The sequence below is a fragment of the Passer montanus genome, unplaced genomic scaffold, assembly GCF_014805655.1.
Source record: "Passer montanus isolate IOZ18808 unplaced genomic scaffold, ASM1480565v1 scaffold66, whole genome shotgun sequence".
NCBI lineage: Eukaryota > Metazoa > Chordata > Aves > Passeriformes > Passeridae > Passer > Passer montanus.
The window spans coordinates 4767598-4787359 of NW_024371704.1; the positions used below are offsets into that span (position 1 = coordinate 4767598).

At 36.6% G+C, this 19762-nt stretch overlaps 1 long non-coding RNA gene across 1 annotated transcript in view; it reads right to left on the minus strand.

Annotated features, from left to right (window-relative positions):
• Nucleotides 1-1234: 1234 nt before the first annotated feature.
• The window catches only part of LOC120511547, a 42160-nt gene continuing 23632 nt past the window's right edge, over nucleotides 1235-19762 (minus strand). Inside the window, exons 2-3 of the long non-coding RNA XR_005629755.1 lie at nucleotides 13352-13483; nucleotides 1235-1930 (exon numbers count right to left, since the gene is read on the minus strand). This is a non-coding gene — a long non-coding RNA (uncharacterized LOC120511547). The remainder of the gene's footprint in view (nucleotides 1931-13351; nucleotides 13484-19762) is intronic.

A 19762-nucleotide genomic window follows, 5' to 3' on the forward strand; every position in this document is an offset into this window, starting at 1 on the left:
ATGCCTTTGCTCCCCAAAGATGGGAGAGCTTCCAAGAGACCGGGTGTTACACAGACTGTTTCCAACTGAGTTGCACTCTTGCCATAACAGCAAAATCACATGAAATTAACTCTTCTTATAAAAACTTCTTGAATCTGGATTCCCCTTACTCCATGTAAAGCCAGATTCCAGTTTTTCCATGAGATAACATAGGCAACTTGCAATACACATTCAGTCTGTTCCAAAGAATTGGCAGGCAGTGCATTTGGTGTTTAAGGAACACCACCAAAGATTATGAAAGCAGCATCTGCCAACACTTTGTGTAGTGCAGTCTGTTTTCCAATAGCTCATACACAATGATTAGTGTCAGGCTTCACCATCAATTGGAAAATAACTCCTCCAAATTAATTCTGTCTTTCAAGTATGATTTTCCCAGAACTTCTAAGTACAAGAATTGGCAGGCAGTGCATTTGGTGTTTAAGGAACACCACCAAATATTATGAAAGCAGCATCTGCCAACACTTGGTGTAGTGCAGTCTGTGTTCCAATAGCTCATACACAATGATTAATGCCAGGCTTCACCATCAATTGGAAAATAACTTCTCCAAATTAAGTCTGTCTTTCAAGTAGGTTTTCCCAGAACTTCTAAGCATGTTTAGTAAAAGATAGGCTTCTATTTTTTTTTTTATAAGCAGAAAAAGCATTTTAAGTAGAGTCAGTGATACGAAAGCAGGCAAAATTCCACAGAGTTACAGAACACATCACACAGGAGCATACTCCTAGACCAATAAGCCTAGAACATTTTTTATCCGAAAGCAGTAAAAGAAAACAAACTACTCAAAGAAAACATACTGAAATAGGAAAATAACTCCTCCAAATTAATTCTGTCTTTCAAGTATGATTTTCCCAGAACTTCTAAGTACGTTTAGTAAAAGATAGGCTTCTATTTTTTTTTTTATAAGCAGAAAAAGCATTTTAAGTAGAGTCAGTGATACGAAAGCAGGCAAAATTCCACAGAGTTACAGAACACATCACACAGGAGCATACTCCTAGACCAATAAGCCTAGAACATTTTTTATGCGAAAGCAGTAAAAAAACAAACTACTCAAAACATACTGAAATGAAAATATTTTAATCTGATTTTTTTTATTTTATGATGTTTCCAATTTAATTTTTTACATGGAGTAGAGGTTGGGAAATGTGAAATTGAATGCATTTCTACTCATTAAAGAAAATTTGAGAGACAGACCTGCAAGTTCAGCTAAGTACAGAAGTTAAGACCAAGTGAGTGTGATGATTTTTTATCCCTCACAATAAAAACACATGGCCTAGACACGTACAATATGATTAGACAGAAGTTCCCTAATGCTCAAATTAACATGTTCACACTGCCTGTGTGAGTTTGCACTAAGAGCCCTGACTGACAACACTTCTGCTCTGATGAAACATTATCTCTTACTTGCTGAGATTAAAAACATGTTAAGTAATAGTTCCAATCATCACAACTGTTATTAGTGCTGCATTAAGGCAAAGGACCGGGCATGAAGTGTGGCAGAACATCAGATCAATTCAGAGATCACTGTCCTTGACAGAGCAATCAATATACAACATGCCAAAGAAGCTGCTTTTTATTTCCATGCCATCTGACAAGTCTCCCTGCATGGAAGTGTGCTCAAGCACAATCAGAAACAACCCCCTCCCTTTCATGCATTTATAAATTGCTTTGAAAGTGACAGTCAAGTCATTCCTATTGTACTTCATCTTCCTCAGCTTCATCTTTAAACCATGTGTTGCTTGTAAACCACTCAGAGAACCACAGGGAATTATTTTTTTGGTGCATTAACATCTGCTCTTCCTTTCTTCAGTTTGATCCTAGCCCCAAACTACAGACTGTAGTGTCATTACTCCAGTGGGTTTATGAACCATAAATTAAAAGGTTTCACATTTCATCCTGCAAATAAAAAAAAATTTAGACAGGTTCTGCAATATTCCCATACAGAATGTAGATTTTCCAAACATTTGCAAGGGAGCAAGTTTGCAATAAATAGTGTATAGGTTTTAAGCTAGAGGAATCCTCTTTATTCTCCAAAATTCCTAAGCTAGGATTTCAGAAACTCAGCATTATTCTGGAAGACATTTTTACTATTTTGTTCAAAAATTAACCAGGATTGCAAAATTGCATCAGTCACTGTCACAAGGCATGGAAATTCCTTTGCTAAAACTGGGCTAGCAAGCCAGCTGCTTTTATTTCATACCAGTGCCTGGAAATGGAGTTGTTGTAGGTCTGCTGTGTTTGTGCCTGCAGAACAGCAGTCCAACAAGCCCAAATACTTCAAACATACCTGGGTAAAGTCTGTGGAAAATGCCATCACAAAGCCAAAAGAGGAGATAAACTTTTGAAAACACTGCACAGAATTAATTTGATGACCAGAAAGGGAAACCACTAAAAAGGAGTAGCTTGATAAGATACACTTGCAATAGAACTTTCGGGGTTTGGAGGGTTTTTTTAAACTTTTGCTAATCCAGTCAGTGACCCAAACATCAGGTTGGGTTCCTTTAGTTTATTCACAGAGACATTGTAGTTCAGCAGTCAGCAGCAATGATCACACACAGACTGAGGAGAGAAGAAAAAGGGAAAGCAGAAAAACATTAAAAATAAAAATGTAGGGTGAATATCAGTTTCTCTACAAATGTTTGTCCACTAAAGTGGGAAGTTTTAAAAATAAATGCATAAAGAGACAATACGTATTAATCTGCTTTTCTGACTTGAAAACATCCTCACCTACACATTATGAAGTCTATCCTTCACAGCCTGTTTTTGTAACCTAGCAAAGGCTACACTTCAACAGCCTCCAACAGCATTAATCAAGGAGATTTCTTTACCAGAAAACTACTGGATGTTCTTGGAGCCTAACAAATACAAGTCAAAAGTTTATACATCTTCACAACATTGCGCTTCCCTTTCATTTCATCCCACAGGCTCTCCGTTCAGGTTGGTCAATTAAAGGATGAATTGTTGCATAAAGAATACACTGAACACTGAATAAGGAATCATACAGCAGAGATACAAAACACAGAAATATGCACACAACCCACCCTTCACTGAGGCAGAATTACATTCTGTGCTGACTGAATGTGCAGAGGATATTATCAACATCCAAACAATGAAGGACAGGGTCTTTCTTTTCAATTTGCTCTTGTGGTTTTGTACTAACATACGTTTTTCTGTTAGGAATCCACCATCTAACTAACTTTCACCAGGCAGTCACAACTAATATTCACATATATGATATTTACTGCTAACCAGACTTAAGGCCATTGATCTGACATAAGGCAATTGTTGCTCAGAAAATCAATCTTCGGGAAATTTACAGATCACATCTCAGAAGATCAACCACTCTGCATAATACTGCTACAGCCAGTACTTGTGATTGACCCATCCTGACATACATATCCACAATTTCTCTGCCTTCCTTTTTCTGCTACATTAATTCACACAAGAGCCTCAAGCATCCCTATTAATATACTGTAAATGGACAAGTGCATATTCATGGAAATTAATAAGACATAGGAAATGGAAATCCCTGTTCTTATGCCAAAGTATAAACCAAAACCTCAAACATAAATAGTACATTCCTGTGTGTAAAACATTTAAGTAGAATGCCAAACAATGATGAAAACATTTCCATGAAATTGTTCTGGTTATTTACAAAAGACTGAAGTCTTGGATCTGAAAAAGATGCATTTTCCCTGAGAAATGATTCACACATTGAACCATGCATGCAACACAACTATTGGCTTCCCAATACAAAAACAAATAGTACTCTGTTTCCTTTAAGAGTAGCTGTGCGAAAATCTTTGAGGGACTCTCCTTGAAATAAAACGGGCACTGAGGTTATCAGAATTAACAAATGGCTTTGCTTTGGGGAAGTTAAATCACAGTTGGAAAAAGTTCCCTACAAACCTCACATGTAAAGAGGCTTGCTGGATAATGGTTTGTTCTTTGGTGCCATCAGTATACAAATAGTTGTGGAGGTTTCCACTCCTGATGTCTCGTACTGCACCCCTCTACTACCTGAGGAGTACCTACTACAATGCAGGGTGTCAGATCAAAAACTCACACAGGACTGCTGGAACAGCAGCTGCATATTTCCCTCTCTTAGTTTAAACTACAAGGAAATACAGAGAAATATATCCCACCGCACAGAAAAAATAACATTAATTTCATAACATAACCATTAATAGCATAATCAATCCTGTTTCAACCACTGCAGCTGAGACTCTTATTTCGCCTTTTTAAACCTCTGCAACTCTTTGTGTCCTTTTGATTGCACCATATTAATCTAGTCCTAAATAATTATTTTTATTTATTGATTATACAAACTGATACAATACTTGAGAGATGGTTTGCATTTCTGATCAAGAGCAAAAACAGGTTAGGACACAGAAAACATCATGTAACCATAAATGAAATAAATAAATGAAATTACTACCAAATTTTTCAAAACAAAAAAACTAATTGCTAGCAAGAGGCATCTAAATTCTTCCAGATTTCACAATAGTCATCTTTGCTGAAAACAACTTTCTGTTCTTTAAGTTAACTGTACAACAGTAAAAGTAGCACTTAAAAATGCATTTCTGATGTACAATTTAAGACCAAAACAAGAACTTGCAATTTTTACTGGTCTCCCCTATTGAAAGGAAAGCTAAAAATAAAATCTCAACACCTATTCATACTGGCTATTATTAATAGTGAAGAAAGCACACATACTTTTTCAGCCACCAGGTCAGAAAAGGTATTTAAAAAATAGCAATCTCTGAGTAAGAGGGATAGATCAGCCAGCACTACCCAATTCCTGGAAATACTTGTGAGAAGCGAAGACCAGGCAGACAAGAGTCTGGGCTCTCCAAGAGCTCCAACAGTCTCACAAATTTTATCTTTTCCAGGATAGAAAGGAGGTCTATTAGATTGAATCTAGGGCAAAAAAGAATAATATCTATTAAGTCATTCAACTTCCACAAACTGCAGAAATTAACACAGTAGCTACATTCCATTTTCCACCTAACGTTTACAGAGTTTTATGAGCACATGAGGGTCAAGTGCACTCATAAGTGCAGTTTAATTACTTCCATATCAATATCCACACAAAGTCATAGGGGATTCCAAGTTTTAAGTGTCCTTATCAGATAAGTAAGAAGAAGGAATAAGCAGTAACCTGAAGTAACACCAGGGCTATAATGGTCAAATACAAACGGAAAAATAAAAGCTTTATACTACTTTTCTCTCTGCTCATCCTGCTTCCCAGGATGAGCACTGCATTTCCAGGGCTGTTCACCAGCACTACAAAGCTACCTCAGGGCTGAAGGCAGACGTCATCAATAAGAAAAACATTATGTTTTGCAGCCATACAAAAATTGGTGGTACTAAGTATACAGTCCCGTTTTTAAATACAAAAAAAAAGATAGCCTGTGGTAAGTCAACTTCTCCAAAATCTAAGACTACACTTTGAAACTGCATCTCCCCTCAGCTGAAAAAGAAAAACACCAAATCATCAGCAATAATCTCTCAGCTTATCTCTGCTCTATGCTTTCTAAAGACCTTAATTTTTACAAGATGACATTGCCCAGAAAGGTGACAAGGGTCTGAATCACATGTGGCTAAAGCTGTTTTTGTGGAAGTTGTGAAGGAGGGTGTGAAACAAGGCTGGTCATGAACTACAGATTAACCCCAAAACAATTCACACAACACCCTGTGCACAAAGCAAAGATGTCAATGCTGAATGCTAAATCCTGACCAAATGGCAACATTAGACAGCTAAAACTTTAGTGCAATCCTTACTCTAAGGATTTACTTAAACATTCGGTTTGTTGGGGCTTTTTAAAAATCCTGAAATCAGAGGTAACAACTTCAATCTCTAAAATGGGACAATAAGCATGAAAAAGCCTCACCTGAGCATGCAGGAAGTTGGATTGAGAGAAATGAAAATCATCCTGCTCAAACCTGATTTAGAAACCTGCTCTTTCCAGAGATTTTAGAGCTTTCTCATGGTTTACATATAATAGGATCTAAATGTCCATGCTAACTTATCATCCACATAGAACTGTCATAGAATTTAAATTATTTTTTTTTTGCCCAAGTCCACCTTTATTAAAATCACCAATGTGAAAAACTGGAATAGCAGTGCAAAATTTTTAGGTTTCTACTGAGATTTATCTGGCTGAACTGTTTGCTTCAGAAATTATTACAGCTATGACTTTATTTATGACCCACTCTTGGGGAAAATGGGAAACATGGAAAAGTTTCTGTGGAGTCAGCAAGATTCTTCTATTTTCCACAACACATTTTAATTGCTTAGCAGCACACAAAAGTAAACAAAAAAAAGACAAATAATTGTCTTATGTTAATTTCACAGGCAGATAGCATGTTGGCTGAATGATTTACTCATTTGTTTGAGGCTTGAGATGCATTTGCCCCTTACACAGAGAACATCAGCTCTCTATACCACTGAACACACCTGACAGCTTGCTTTCACTTTCTGTATTAACAGCCTTGAAATTTTCTTCTTAAAAATGGGATCATACTTCAAAAAGACTTTACAATAATATTAGGAAGACAAGGAAAATTACTTTCAGTTAACTAAGAACCAGATAAAATGTGTAGTTGCACTGAAATGAATAAAGATTAACTCAAATTATATTTAGACCAGAAGTGATCTCATTGGGTTCAATACTTTAATGGGTTTGTATTAGAGTAAAACATGCTGAGGTGATAAGTTGGAATTGTTAATATGATTTTTTACCTTGCAGGTAGTAAGGCTTTTACTCTTCATTATGATGCTTTATACCTTGTGTTTAATATGGCTTCGTTATGTATTTAATGCTACTACTGTAAGCAGTGATTTAAGTAGGCAAACTTGGCTAAAATTTTTGCCACAAGTAGCAACAGTTAGTATTAGACATTAAAAATGCTAAAATTCACAGATCCTACAGGTTATTAGCCATATGAAGGCTTCCACAAATTAAAAAAAAACAAACTATGGAGTTGTTGAACTACAGTTAAAGTCTTCACTCCAATTTTTCTGTGTTATGGGGGTTTTTTTTTGTACTGTGATACGATGGAAATTCACATTCATAAGCTTTCCTTATCTGGCTCTCCACAAAGCTTCCAATAAAATGCAATCATTAGAGACATGATAAGATCTGAATCTGCTCCAGGCAAATTTTCAAATACTTTAGGAGGCTATTTGATGATTATCCATCCACGAAGTAGACTGAAAGCAAGAGAAAACAGACTGGTACATTCAGTAAAATAGATTTCTAGTTTAAGAAAAGAAGTCTCCAGAATCCATGGATGCTCATTGTTTACTGGAAGAGCAGAGACCCCTGTAGATAGGAAATTACCATCTGCACAGTGCCGGCCCCTGTCACCCTTTTGTCTCACTTGGAGATGGCTTAGATGGAAGCTGGCTGCTTGCTGCTGTGTCCCTGCAGCTCGGAGGGGAGCTACAGGATGGCTGTGGAGGCTGATACCATCTAGACACAAATGACTATCCCCTACTGGGATAATTCCCGTCAGTGGCTCTGGTGACTGTAACCCCAGTCAGGTCACACCGTGACCAACCCCTATCAGTGCTGTCTCTCTGCTTTTATAGACACAGCTCTGAGATGAGACATTTTGGGGCATTTTCCTGTAATTCCTAAGCGGACACAATTCTAAGGTTAATTATTTAAGCATTAACAGCAGAGAACAAGCTCTGTCTCTGTCCTTATTCCTCTAAACTATGATTGTCACACTGGGCAGCATTAAAGAAATATTATGTTTCTATGGGTACATACATCAGGCGGTGAATACTTCCACAGACTTCAAAAAACTTTGATATCAAACTAGAGATCTGAGGTTTATTTTAATCAGCTAGAGATAACCTAAAGAGAAAAAAAACCTTTTTCTTCCCCCACAGTAACTGTCACATTCCTCATTTGGAATATCTACTGCTGCCAACGTATGCTTTGTTAAGCAAAGCAGTAGTTGCTCTGAAAATTGTCAGCACGACAGGAGCTTAGGCATTATGCGTCTGAACCAGAGTTCATTGTTATCTGCTTACCCAGTAATCAGTAACTCCTTTTATCTACAGCACAAAACTATTCCTTACATGAACCTTCTCCTGTCTGTTATAGTACAGTTAGCAGTAGGGAAGTATTTTCCAATTAAGCCCATTTGCTCTGATCTTACACATATTAGTAGCCGCATGTTAAAGAAGGGGGACTTGGTTCTTAATATTGTCATTATTTAAAAAAAAAAAAAACACCAAGGAATAAAATCATATAGACATGCAAAGAAAAATAAGGACTCTTCTTTAGGCAACAGCTTAATTCCTTGTAATTGCAATTGCCTAAAAATAATCCTAAGCTCCATATGGCACTTAAAACTGGTCAGAGGAATTAGCTTAAATCACCCACTCAAACTCCAAGACAGGTGTACAGCTTTCCCATTCCTAACAAAGGCTCTTAAGCAAGGATTGTGCCAGTGTTAAAGCTGTAAGATCTGTACACTCATCCACTCTGCACACAGGAGCACTTTGTGACACTAATACTTTACATGATCAATACTAACAGGAAAGAAGGCAAAGGTCCCTGAATTAAATTGTTCATAGCAGCCACAAAAGCAGTGTTGGCAGCTTTTTTTATTATTTTTCCCCCATCAAATTTACATCTCGTACTTGGAGCTATATATTTGCTAGTCAAAAGGCAGACTCCTGTCATCAGAACAACTTGGATTGTCAGTACTTTTGTTGTTGCTTGGTTTCAAATCTGAAAGAATTAGTTCTTCAGAATCTGCAAAGGTTAAGGGGTTTGTAACATTCTCAATGAGCCCATAACGTTAAAAACTCCCAAGGTTGTTGGATTATGTTAACATGTATAACACTACACAGTATGTCTAGGCATCATGAGAGGATCAAGTCCTAAGAAGGATTTTGGAGGCAAATATTGAGAAGAATTTCTGACTACTCCACATTGCAGCGCAGGAAATAGAAAAAAAAATCACAGAAATACAAGAATCCCAAAAAACAGTCCAACATATGGCAAAAATAAGACTAGGAAACTGGCTTTAAAGTTATCACAGGGAAGTAGCAGCCTAAAGTAGAATCATGGTACTGAGAGGTTAAGGTGCACAAAACCCCAACAAAAAGATCTAACTGCATGAAACTTTAAATAACTTTCTTTTTTAGCAATAATTCATTATGGTAATTCAATTACAAGAATATTTTTGGCATTTGTTAGATGAAACACCATTTCAGTTCAACAATTAATGCAGATGAATTAGCACATTTTCAACTACCATCTTTTGGAACCCAAAATTCAGAATTATTTCTATTTATTCTGATTTATTACATGTTTACACTGAATTTTAAAAATCAGCTGAAATACAAGTGTATATTACAAGAGCAAAATAATAAATAAAAAATTATGCTGTCCTGATAAAGAGTACTTCCTTGGATACTTTATCACAGCTGAAATACAAGTGTATATTACAAGAGCAAATTAATAAATAAATTATGCTGTCCTGACAAAGAGCACTTTCTTGGATACTGTATCTATTTAAAAATATAAATTAAAGAGGCGAGTCTGAAAGATTTTGTTGAACTTTTTAAAACAGATTTGTCAGCTTACAAAAATACCTTCTGCTGTTCCTCACAGAAAGATGTGACAGGTACACTTAATAGGGTTTTGTTTTTAAAAAGTCTGCAGGAATCAGTGACTTATACAGATTTGCCATTCTTCCTTAATTGCATAATTATTGCAATTCCAAGCATTTAGTTCAATGAGGTTCAGGAAAGATTCCACTATTTCCACAGTAGAAATGAGCACAGACTTTGCACCTAACAAAAATTTAAATTAGTTTTAACAAGAGAAATTTCCATTTACTCATTACAAAGAATAAGAAATTGTGTCACAATTTGAGAAAAGTAATTGGGGGATGGATGCAAGAGGTGGGAAATCAAGTAAAAAAAAAATCTACTCCTTTGCTGTAGAGCACATATTTAAAGATAGTTTATCACTCTTAGGAGTTTTCCCCCCACATCATGGCTCTACTTTCATTCATGCCCTTTAAGAAAAATAATATTTACATTCTTACCAATTTTGTATACGTTTTTCACCTGTCACATCCTTATCTGAACATTACAGTTAATTCCTCAAATATAGGTAGAACACCATTAATAATTAAGTATATGCTGAAGGCAGCAAATAAATCGGGATTTATAGGCTCAGAGCCCATTAATCTTACCAAAATCTCTGTGGATTAGGTCAAATCCCATTAGAATCTAGGGATAGCATTTGGGAGATTGTGTACAAGACTGCACAGTAAAGTGTCTAAAAAACACATTAAAAAGCAGCTCAACTTACAGAGATACCATAAATTGGTATACCACACCAAAAGGAAAAAACAAAACAGCTTAGTCATAGTAAGAGGAGACACAGATTGTTTAGATTGTCCTTGTTGGGATTTTACAGCAGCAGACACAGCAGCACAAGTACCCAGCAATGCACATGCTCAGTTAAGAGGCACATCCACAAACAGAGATAGACAACAAATGCCCCTACCTTTGAAGCAATATTTATTAACATTTACAAGTATTTAATTATATTAACAATACTAATATTAACAATATTAATATCAAGTAGTTATTAAGGGCATATAATTAATTGTAATCAGAGAGAAGTGCCTTCAAAAATTATATAAGCACTGGGTTGTGTGTGCATTTTACAAGGGGCTAATGCCAACTAAAGCCTTTATTCAGCTGGGCAAAGCAACCACCCAAAATTCCTTAAAACACCCCTAAAACTGTTAAACCTGTTCTGGTCAGAGCTGTAAAGTTACAATCACCCTCAAATAACTTCCCAGAAAAAAGAAATATTTTTGAAAGCATATCCAAACTACCAACTGACATATAATAACCCATAGACATAGCCAATCTGCAAACCTATTAAATGCTTAGCAGGGGAAAATAATTTTGCATGTGTTTCTCTAAAAAAACTTGAATATTTCTATGATGATTTTCAACTTTATAATTAAAATAAAATGTTTTTTTCATTCATAAAGCAGAATTTCCTGTCAGGAAAATACCCTTAGAACTTGTTCATTTTAATTTTTATTATAAGTATTGAATTATTCTGACAATTGTCTACATTGATGTCTCTCTACTGCTAAATGGAATAAAGCAGTAAGCAGAAAAGCTGATGTAACTCTTGCTGTAATGTCAGTGTAGGCAGTGACTGCAATTTGGGATGTAATAAAGTGCCAAAAATTTAAGTCACTTATAAAATGCCTGACAGATAAATCAGGGCTTGGGCCATTTTAACTGTGATCACAGAAATTTATGGTCATGAAGTCTTGAAGGAAAATATAATTTATTTAATGAGGGATAAATTCATTCAGATAATTGTCATAACAACCAGCCCCTGAAGAGAAACCAAAGCTGAGGTTCAGTATTAGCTGTTATTATATGAAGAATTAAAAGAGAAAAGCTGTTAGAACATCAACGTAATATAAAGGAATTTTACTTCTCTCCTAGTTGAGACAGAATGGACTCACATATGAGTAATAAGGGCTTAACCTCTGGTAAAATATATCTAAAGTGCTAAAAATGGCAAGAGGCTAGCTGTTTCTATCCAAGCTGCCTCTGAAATCTCCACTTCCCAAAACATCCAGGTTTCAAAATTGGAAAAATGTACCTTATTTGTGCTCATGTTTTCCTGCCTGAACATTCTTGTAGTAGCATAAATGTTTTACTCTGTTTTGCTAGATAAGGCACAAGTGAGCTCACATAAGTCCTCTTTTATGGAGGAGAAGTAGCACACTGCCATCTGTGAAATAGACTGAACATGAAAAGCAGCCTCCTCTGGCACCCAACTGCAAAGACACATCAGACCAATTTTGGTCCCCAGTAAATCTAGGCCATGTTTCACTTTTAGTGCCACCTTATATGGTGTTTACTTCATGGCAGGCTCTTCCTATATTTAATCCTCAAATTACCTCACTCTCTAGTTCTCAACCTGCAAATCCTGTAAATAGGGGTCAGCCTTACTGTAGCCAGGAAGTTACTCCTCATTTTTACCACACTCACAAAAGCAATATTGTGGGAAAAAGGATTATTGTTTGCTATTTCTGTGGGGAGGATGAAAACAACAAAAAACAGGAAAGGAAAGCAAAGCAAGTAGAGCTTAGGGGGAAAACCAATGTGGGGAGGATAAAAACAACAAAAAACAGGAAAGGAAAGCAAGTAGAGCTTAGGGGAAAAACCAAATCCAGACAGAGTAGATAATCAAGCAAATTATTTTGAGGAAAAACATGAACTAATTTTTTTTCTCTGCCAGTGTTGGTGGATTTGGGACTGAGGGAATGCAAACCTATGCCATGCTCTTTCCTTTTTCAGTTTCAATCCAGTCACAAATCCTCATGGGCTGCCCCAGCAAGAGGAAAAATGCATTATTTAAGGAGGTGCCAACGTGCAGTGCTGCTGGGAGGAGCAGAGGAGCTCACACATGTCAGGGGCTCCCTTTCTGCTGCACAGCACAGCAAACCCTTCTCAGATCTTCTCATCCCTGTGCCAGCCCCTGGACTTGCCCTGCCTGTCCCATGCCAGCATGGCAAAGGTGTGGTTGGTGCTTCAGTACTTGATCCTGCAGCCCCCCAGTTCAGCCAGCAGAGCTGCTGCCAGGCAGCCACAGCCTTGCCACGGGACCTGAATTTGGGCAGCCCCTCCCCAGGGCATCCCAGAGATGGGCACTGCTGTCACACCAGTGTATGGCTAGTCAGAAAATAAGAAGCCTGCTTCACATACAGAACAAACACATTTCTCAAGGAGGAAAAGAACCATGAAACATGCAAGCATACAACTAAAACTTGAGTTTTCAAATTTAGTAGTAAATAATTCCAAGTAAAAACAACAAATCGGCTACAAGTGGAAAAGATGGGAGGCTGTTTAAGCTTTGACACATACCTTCTGCCAGCCACCAGCAGTAATGTACCCCTTTTCTCCAAAAATCTTCCAAAGACATTTGAATTACCTTGCACCATCAAGCTTATGAAGGTACCAAGACAAACTAGTTGCTTCAATTAGTGCAGGTCTCAGCACTAGCGTTACTTTGCTATCATTTGTGTGCTTGAGAAATGAAAACTGTTCTTTTCCTTAACATACCTAATGAATAAGATCCTTTCAGCAAATTTCAGTAATATTTTATAACCTTTTCATATCTTTAAGATTCTGGCTGCTGGCAAAGCTTCCAGCTGGACAGACAGGCAATTCCCAATCCTTTGAGGACATTCTTGAGTACAAATACATTTTGGAAGTGTTCTTACTGAAGTACTTACTGTGCAGGAGGTCGAGCAACAGGCAGCTTTATAAAGCAGTGGTGGATCTAAGATCTCCAAGTGTGTTGGTCTGGTGTGCAAGCCCTGAAGTCAATCAGGAATCAGAGTAATGCAGAGAAGAATTTCCTGAGTCTGGAAAATTTTGGCAAGAAGAGCTGCATCTTAAAGCAGGAAGCCAACAGGTTTTTTTCTAAATTTACTTTTATTACACACACACAACCTTTTATTTATTTGACTTAATAAACTCTCAAGTCAGCCTCAGATGAGTTTTTTGATGTGAACAACTCAGGCTGTGTGCTTAAAGCAGGAAGCCAACAGGTTTTTTTCTAAATTTACTTTTATTACACAAACTTTTATTTGACTTAATAAACTCTCAAGCCAGCCTCAGATGAGTTTTTTTGATGTGAACAACTCAGGCTGTGTATGCTTTGCATGAAAAATATTAAGCTACAAAAACAACATGCTGTAGAGAAATTGTTCTAGTATTCCACAAATCTGATTGCACAAAAGTAAAAAAGGTAGTGTGAAACTAAATGGAGGCATTCCAGTAGTTTATTTAATAGCACTTATTTCAATTGTTCACAAATGTGCCAAATGAGTTTAAAGCATTCATACACTGAGTTTGCTGAACATCAGCACGGCTCACAGGCTGCAAAATTGTTAAGGAGCTATTAATGAAGGGGAGAGATTGCATGCAAGAGCCACATTAGTGCAGTGTGACTGTACAGGCAGCCCTGTAACTCAATAAAATTCTTCCCAGAGAAAGCTTGAGCAGAACAGACAAAGCAGTTACAACAGATATTCAAACTCATTTTCTAGTATATTTTCCCATTCTAATTGACAGAATAACCCAAGGTACCATGCCCCCAGGGCACAAAAACTGCCTGTTCTGTTAAAGCCTCCCCAGTTGTGAATTACTCAGATTTTTCTACATGCATCAAGTCTGTTGTTGGAATTACACAGAAATGTCATTATCATAGCAGGAGTAACAGTTTGGGGGACAGCTTGACAATGTGTAACCAGCAGTAAGACATAAGATGCTTAAGTAATTAGTGGAATATTGTCAGTTATTGGAAGAGTGTGTTATGATACACATCAAATAGGGGGGTTTAGGGTTAATGTCACAAGTTCTTGAGAGCCTCAAGTAAACTTTGTTATTTATGAGGTGCTTAATATCTGTTACCTGTAGGAGAAGGAATTTTTCCTTCTGCCTGATCTATAATCGCAGTTTGAACATTACGACAAATCCAGCAATTTTAAGTTAATTCACAGTAAAAGAATATATTATAGAATTGATAAAATAATGAATCTATAGTGCTTTGAACATTGACAAAGCAATACCCTGTATTTTGAATAGCTGGTATTTAAAGCGAGTCATCAGAAAACCTTCAATGTCTAATAGCGACATTAGGTTATGTTAATTGCTTTATGAGGGCATCATAATACAGAACTCTGTAAAAGAATTAGACTGTGGAAATAATACTTGAATTTTCTTTAACAGAGGATACTCATATTGCTGCGTCACACTGATTCTCACTTAAGTACTATTTTAAAAGCTTTCAGAAAGCATTTAACAACAAATAAATTGTTCAGGTATGTATTCCAGCTCCAAAGTGTATTCAGCAGTTTTTTGACAGGCACTGGAATGTATTGAACAAAGTGTAGCACAGAGGTATAACAGGAAAGATCACAGGTGTCAGACTTTGTGACTGTCTTGGAGGAAAAGTTAACAAAATTAATATAAAATATAAATTTGGGGAAAATTAAAATGTAACATCATGAAAAACTTAATGTAGTGGAAAGTAGCAAAAACCTCACAACTTCTGATACTGAATATAAACCAAGTACCACCTTTTCCTTTTTCAAGTACCCTCCCATACAAATGCCTTTTTTTTAGAGCTGCAGTTAACATTTTTCAGAACACCAAAAACCAGTTTAAGAACTTTAGAAGTGGACAATAGACTGTGTGTTCCAGTTTTGTGGGCAGATATAAATTATGAATCAAAACTATGCTTAAGAGAAGAAGTGACATGTAGTTTACTTCTCTGGAAATTCAAGTTTTGCTTCAGATTTTTCATCTTCACTCAGGAAAAAGTTATTCTTGGTCAGAATCAATAACATATTGAACATGGGAGGAAAGGAAAGAAATTAAACAAAAGTCTCATGTCAGAACAATTCCTATAATTCACCATATATTTTTAAAATATTCACTTTCCAAACCCAGACAGTAAATAACAGCAGAAAATCCAAGAAGCAAAGTTTGGTTTACCTGAAAATGAGGGGCTTTTGCCTCAAAAAAGTCCACTGCTTTTTATTCCAGCTTTGGAAAAATATTTTCTCGATTTATATTTTACGCAAATATATTAGTCCCTAGATTAAATTTGTTACTGTTTTATGAATTTAGTCACTTCAGGATTGAGGAAAAGGAAATCTGCAGAACATGCCATTTAATCCAGAAATTATTTTGGCTATTCTTGGCTTGCTGAATTACAGTGGGCAAGGCTTCTCATACAGCAGCCACCTGCCCTTGCTCCATTGCCTACACACCAAGGGGACATAGAACATGTTGGCAAGTTTCTCTTCAAATGTATAAACCTGCAATAAGGTAAAGCATGCTACTGAACAGTAACACCAAGTGTGACACTTCAGGAGGAAAAATAATTGCTCAGCTCTCTAGTGATTCTCACAGACACTTTCAAGGCAGGGCTAACATTCAGCAGGCGTGCAACATTCCAGCCAGGAAGGCTGAATACCACACCAGAAATCCCACAATGAGAGAACTAAACTTTTCTCTAATGTGCAATAATTGTAAACATTCCAGAAACTAAAACAAAATCTTCAGTATTTTTTCTAGCAAATCTCAGAGTAAGGAGAAGTTAGACTGAGAGGGATGGCTACAGCTAAGAAGTGGCTCTTATATCCTGAATTATAAAGTTGGCTCAAAATTGAACTCAAGATGTGTGCACCCAGTACTCAGAAGCACTCCAGAAGGCTGCTTGCAATTTCAGGAGTTAGGTGCTCACTTCAGGAGATGTCAGTGAATTAGACTCAATGTCAGTCTAGGACCCCTAGGAACACAGAAAGGAAACTTAGCAACAGAAGCTAATGAAGGCCTTACAAGAATAAAGTCATTCAAGTAGATTTCTCAAAGAGCTAACTTGGCTCCTCCAGCCAACTTTTTTGAAAAAGAGGAAAAAGCCTACCTCACCCAGCCAGCCACTGCAACCCATTTTCCAGGGCAACATAACACAAAACAGAGTTCAAATTTTTCTGTACGCTGAGCTAATTAAAGGAGTAGACTGCATACTAAAATCTGATAATTAAGCTGATATCAAAGCCCATAAAGCTGCTAGCCTTGTTCTGATCTGTTACAGCAGCTCAAAACACAGTGAGGATAAAAAAAAAGAACAGGTTTCTTGATATGAAAACCTATATATTTAAACATGACATACCATGTTGTAGAAAAGCCTCCTACACAACTAAAGATTTAACTTCTAAAACTGCTTATAAATATTAATACAATATCATAATCCATTTAATTCTCAACATCTTTCTGAATTTGTAACAAGGATTTCTCAAGTCAACTCTTTCATCTTCAAATATATGTTAAGATGTGAAGACAAGAGCTGTCACTTTAAACCCACCTGCAGCCTTTAAAAAAGACAGGGTTCAACCTACTGGTGGAGTTATAGTTAATTCCTCAGAAAGGCTCTTGATAAAACTCTAGAGAATCAAGAATCAGGTTTACTCACATGTAGCCTTGAAAGCACTGATTAAATAGGGCTAGTTTTGGATATCTTTGCTTCTCTGATACAAAAATAATACCTGAATTTGGAGATCTTCAGGGAGAGTTCACACAGCTTCATTATTAATAAAACTAACTTAGGCATTACTTGAATACATATCCCAATAACAAGGACTGTCGCCTAATTTGCTGCCAGAATCTTTGTGACAGAGCACAAACTTGCTCAGTTGCTTTGAAAAGAATGTTCCCCCATTCAGAAAGGATCAGGAAATATGGCAAGAGAGGACATGTTTAGCAAGAAAACTGAAAAGTAGGACCAAGGGATAACAGTGTTATTATGAACTACATCTAGGTCTCCTATGTTATCCTAGTTATCACATTAAAAAAAGGCAAAGTTAATTAGAACAATAATGAATTTTCCTCTTTCAATTCAAGAAATCAGCAGATGAACAATTAATTTATTCTTTTACTTGGCTAAGGAATGCCTCAGCAATTTAGAAGCAACATAATTCCCAACTCTAGCCAATTGTGTTTGCCTCCTTTAATAATTGAATAGTGAATGATTTGAATTATATACCTTTCCATATTAAGACCTAAGAGGTCTTTAACTCCCAAATAGTTGGTTAATTATCTTTAGAGCTCTGACACTCCTATTAAAACTTGAAGTACACATTAAAATGCTGTTTTGCATGGGGATTATGGTCCTCTCTTCACACATGGAAGACCCCAGCATAATCCCATATTAGTTCATAGAGGGAAGCAAGAGAAGTGCAGCACATTTTCTTAGCAAATACACACAACACTATAAATTCCACATTATATGCAAGTCTTACTACTGTTCTGTTAGTGTAAAAGTCATGAGTAATACGGTCATAAGAACAAAGCTGTTAAAATGTTAAAGATAAAATATTTATGCAAAACCTAAGTTCCTGCCATGCTACCCTTGTGTTTCAGTTTGTAGGTGATTCATCTGAACAGATGCAAATTTGGGCACCAAGATAGTCCTGAATGTCAGTGCAAATTGGCTGTATATCTTCAACCAGCATCATTGACTTTTAAGTCTCAAATACAGGCTGCCATTCCATTCAGAACTGTGACAGTACCTCTAAAATACCTGTTTAAATTCTAGAGGCCAGGAAGGTTATTTTTCAAAACTGGCAAGTCACAGATATCATTATCCCTCAAACATTGAAAAACAGGTTCAGAATTTTGTCGACAAGTTTGTAAATATGATAATGTAATCCAGGTTTAAATTCATTAAACATTGTAAAATAGCAATGTAATGGCTAACACAGAAATTAAGCATTTCTACATCTTTTGTTGGGCGTGGATTTTGTTTTGTTTGTTGTTTTTCATTTAGTTTGGTTTCTTTGTTTTTTCTTTTTCTTAAAGCACCACCATAATATTATTGTCTACTCTAAGGTTTCTTGACATGAGTAGGTTGCGAGTGGTCTATTGCTTTGATTTCTGGGGTTTTTTTACACTGGTAAAATCATTCATCAACACTCCTCTCCAGAGGAAACCTGAGAAGTTTGCCTTGAACATTAAGAATTCTAATGCAGGGTAGGAAAGAGAGAGTAAGAGTCCTCGGTGTAGATAAAGAAGGAAATTAGAAAGTTATTGAAAAAGTAGAACTAAGCTTCTTCACTCACACACATTACTAAGATCTTAGACCAGTTCTTCCACAATGGTTTCATGTTCCCAGACATTTCAATTAACCACATTGCTTCATACAAACTGCACAATTTTCATAAAACCTGCTAACTCTAATTTCTAAGACTGGAAAGGCATAAACAAAAGTGAAGGGAGACATGCCTCAGATAATTTAAATACAAAGCCAGGTGTTTGACACCTTCCTTTTTGGATAACAGTCATCTATTTCTTTATTACAGACATACACACACTACTAAGTAAAAGCAACAAATGACAAGATTAAGAAAAAAACCTCCAATCTACAGCTCCCTAATTCTTGTAGGCTGTATGTAGAGTATCACAGCAAGTCCTTCAGCCATGTAGAGTGAGCAGCTATGTAGCTGTGGCTGGAACGAGTGAAGCAGAAATAGACCCAGCAGTGCACTCAAATCAGCACAGAGCCATCCTTTTTGGATAACAGTCATGTATTTCTTTATTACAGACATACACACACTACAAAGTAAAAGAAACAAATGACAAGATTAAGAAAAAAAAACAAACCTCCAATCTACAACTCCCTAATTCTTGCTGTATTTAGAGCATCACAGCAAGTCCTTCACCATGTAGAGTGACCAGCTATGTAGATATGGCTGGAACAAGTGAAGCAGAAATAGACCCAGCAGATTTCTCTCTCATTGGAGCAGTTTGTGCTACAAACACAGCTGCACCACGCTTAGCACTGCACTCAAATCAGCACAGCCACAGTAAATAGAGGTGGTATTTCTAAAATTCTATTGACTTTGAGATGTTGTTTACTATTAACCAGTGAGGCTTCAGCACAGAACTACACATAACAGGCACAGATTTCAACACCCATTGCACTAGATCATCAGCATTGCTTCTGAGGATACACTCTAAGTCCACCCAAAAATCAGAGGCTCATTATTATATATGCTGGAAAAAATACGTCTTGTGTCTGTAAGACTACAAAGTATCAAAACCAAACGGGACTATTACACTAATACATCATTATA